The sequence below is a fragment of the Suncus etruscus genome, chromosome 5 (genome assembly GCF_024139225.1).
Source record: "Suncus etruscus isolate mSunEtr1 chromosome 5, mSunEtr1.pri.cur, whole genome shotgun sequence".
Classification (NCBI taxonomy): Eukaryota; Metazoa; Chordata; class Mammalia; order Eulipotyphla; family Soricidae; genus Suncus; species Suncus etruscus.
In genome coordinates, this window is record NC_064852.1 from 48,016,616 (window position 1) to 48,020,767 (window position 4,152).

The window sequence follows — 4,152 nt, forward strand, 5'->3', positions numbered from 1 at the left end:
TGTTAAAATTATAACAGGGGCCCCGGAAAGATAGCAAAGCAGTAGGGTATTGTCTTGCATGTGAAAAACCCAGTACAGACGGTGGTTCGAATCCTGGCATCTCACATGGTTTCCAGAGCCTGAAAGGGGCGATTTTTGAGGGCAGAGCCAGGAGTAACTCCTGGGGTGTGACCCTAAAATAAAAAAAAATTATAACAGAAAGAGGACCACACATGTGAATAAAAGAAACTTCAAAAACTGAAATAAAATTAGTTGTGCGCTGAGCATACTTTCAAATATCCTTTGATAAGAAGGATGTGAGAGTCAGGAAGTTTCATGTGTGAGAAGTTACAAGGTTAATCATGTCTTGAGCTAAAAGGCAGGCATAAGTTATGCTACATGTTTTGTCTCCAAATCAGTTAAAAAGCAGGTTTCATTTCCGGAGTTCACACATAGAGGAAGTAATTGAATTTCTGAAGATGAAAGCCTGGAAGAGATCTTGGGAATCAGCCAAAAGTGACTAACTTTACTGACAGGATGTGATAGATTATTTTTTTTAAAGAATTTAAATAATAGAATATTTGGATTTTTTTTGACTGATCTTTTTTAAAGAAAGTTTCTAAACATACACATGTATCATAAGCCTTGGTTATTTTAATGTAATAGTAAAGATATATTTTTCTTGAAATTCATTATCTAACTACAAAAAATATAGATAAAAATATAATAGTTTAGGGAGTAAGGTGCTCACTTAGCATGAGGCTGACCAGGCTCAATCTCCTGCATCCTATATATATATATCCTATATATATATATCCTATATATACTGACAACTGTCAGTAATAATTCCTGAGTACAGAACCAGAAATAACCCCTGAGCATCACCAGGTGTGTCCCAAAATCCTAACCAAATAAACAAATAAAAGGTCATATATTTTAGATTAGAATCTAGAATTGTGTAACAGAGTCCCATATAAGCATTTTAGATACTTTCATATTTATTTTTGTATTAATATTAAATAACTTCTAACAACAGAAATTTCCATTATCTTATAAATTTAAACACAGAAATCTTAAATTTCTTTGTCATCATACTAAGCCTTTGATTTCTTTTTTAATTTAATAAGCACAGAAGTTCCCAATTTTGTCATCATCTTATAAAATTGTATGTGTAGTAATTGTTTTCAATAAAGTTTTGGACTGTTTTCTTTTTCCTTATATTTAATGTCTTTTTAAATATCACAGTTCTCCAAGTTCACTCTAATAAAGTATTCGTTTCTGCTTTCTTTGTTTATTTTTTATTTTTTTTAGTTTTTGGGGTTACTCCTGGCTATGTGCTTAGAAATCACTCCTGGCTTGGGGGACCATATGGGATGCTGGGATCGAATCCAGGTCCGTCCTGGGAAGCCGCATGCAAGGCAAATGCCCTACTACTGTGCTATCAAGCCGGCCCCTTTTTATTTATTTTTATTTTGTTTTGTTTGGGGGGGGGTACACCTGGTGTTTTTCAGGGTTTACTTCTGGCTCTGTACTCAGGGATAATTCCTGGAAAGACTCAGACAACCATGTACAGAGCAGGTGTGTGCAAGGCTCTACCCATTTTACTATATCTCCAGACCTCATTTATATGTGTGTGTGTGTGTGTGTGTGTGTGTGTGTATTTTCCTTATTTTTGAAATACATCTCTTATTCTCTCACTGTGAAAACAAGCACTAAAAATGGGATCCAGGTTATATCAAATATATGGTAATAATCAATAATCATTTATGTTACATTCCTGATAAAAAATAAAGAAGCAGATCCTGACTTTGAGGAACTGACCTGGAGTTCCCTGCTGAGTTCTCCTTATTGTAAATCAATAATTTAACTGAACATCAAAGTCAAAAGAGGCCCCAATGGGATCATTATAGATTATGGTACAAACAAGACTAAGCCACAATCATAACTGAAAACAGCAAATCATGAACATTGTTTATGTCAAAAATTAGAACTAAACACCTTCATCCCCTTATTCAGTTAATAAGTATAGCAACTGTTTATTTGCTAGTAGCTAATTGTCCATTTACCAGTTGGTTATAATGTGTGGATTAGTTACCAGTTTTAGAATCTTATTTTGTTTTGATTTTGGATCACACTTGATAGTGCTCAGAGGTTACTTTTGGCTATGTACTCAGGAATCACTCCTGAGAGTGCTCGGGAGACCATATTGAATGCTTGGATTGAACCCTGGTCAGCCACGTGCCAGGCAAAAGCCTTATCTACTGTTCTATTGCTTCAGCAATTGATGGTTTCTTAAGGTATTTTCCTACAAAATAATTCACGAAGTTAGCCCATTATAAAAATGTGTTAGTTTTTAATCCTTTCCTAAATCAACTAAAATACGTTTAATTCCTATTTGTCATCCCTGTCACTTTCTTGTTGAAATGCAATATAGAGTCTTCAATGCTAAGAAAATGAAGTCCAGCTTTATTGGACACACATTTTTTTTTTATGACTTTTTGTGTGGAGGACATCAGCTAACAGCTAAAGTTCATTTACTTACAAAATTTTAAATAGTATCTGGGCAATGTTGAGGTTCTGATGAGAGTTTTCCCTGTAAATAGGACAGAAAATTATTGAGTGCTTACATACTATTCACTTTAATATTTCAGCTATCAATAACATTTTTTATTAAATAAATGTATACTAATGCATGAACTGTGCTAGACACTGAGTTATGATTCAAGAATAAAAAATTAAAGTTTTTGTTTTCATAATACTTACAGGTTAAATCAGGTATTAATTAGATAGTTAACATACAAATGAACAGAATTAAGAGAATTTTGTTTAATATACTGGTATAATGTTTATCACCATAAAATTTAAAATAATTTAGTAATATATATTCTTATTTTGTTCCCTTTATTGTACACTTTATCTGTTCATTAGACCATGAGGAATAAGCAGATGAATTGATACACTGCTAAGATCTAAGAGAAATAATTCCTTGCTACTGTAACTGAGATATTGAAATAAATATTAAATATTAAATAAGATTAAATTTCTTTTTTAATATATTTTTTATTTAAACATCTTGATTACATACATGATTGTGTTGTTTGGGTTTCAGTCATGTAAAGAACACCACCCATCACCAGTGCAACATTCCCATCACCAAAGTCCCAAGTCTCCCTGCTCCCCACCCAACTCCCGCCTGTACTCTAGACAGGCTTTCTATTTCCTTCATACATTCTCATTATTAGGATAGTTCAAAATGTAGTTATTTCTCTAACTAAACTCATCCCTGTTTGTGGTGAGCTTCATGAGGTGAGCTGTAACTTACAGCCCTGTCTCTTTTGTGCCTGAAAATTGTTATTGCAAGAATGTCTTCCATTTTTCCTAAAACCCATAGATGAGAGAGACCATTCTGCGCTTTTCTCTCTCTCTCTCTGACTTATTTCACTCAGCATAATAGATTCCATGTACATCCATGTATAGGAAAATTTCATGACTTTATCTCTCCTGATAGCTGCATAATATTCCATTGTGTATATGTACCATTGTTTCTTTAGCAATTAGTCTGTTGAAGGGTATCTTGGTTGATTCCAGAGTCTTGCTATGGTAAATAGTGCTGCAATGAATATAGGTGTAAGGAAGGAATTTTTGTATTGTATTTTTGTGTTCCTAGGTTATATTCCTAGGAGTGGTATAGCTGGATCGTATGGGAGCTCGATTTCCATTTTTTGGAAGAATCTCCATATCACTTTCCACAAAGGTTGAACTAGACAGCATTCCCACCAGCAGTGGATAAGAGTTCCTTTCTCTCCACATCCCTGCTAACACTGCTTGTTCTCATTCTTTGTGATGTGTGCCAATCTCTGTGGTGTGAGGTGGTACCTCATAGTTGTTTTGATTTGCATCTTCCTGATGATTAGTGATGTGGAACATTTTTTATGTGTCTTTTGGCCATTTGTATTTCTTCTTTGTCAAAGTGTCTGTTCATTTCTTCTCCCCATTTTTTGATGGGATTAGATTTTTTTCTCATAAAGTTCTGTCAGTGCCTTGTATATTTTGGAGATTAGCCCCTTATCTGATGGATATTGGGTGAATAGTTTCTCCCACTCAGTGGGTGGCTCTTGTATCCTGGGCACTATTTCCTTTGAGGAGCAGAAGCTTCTCAGCTTAATATATTTC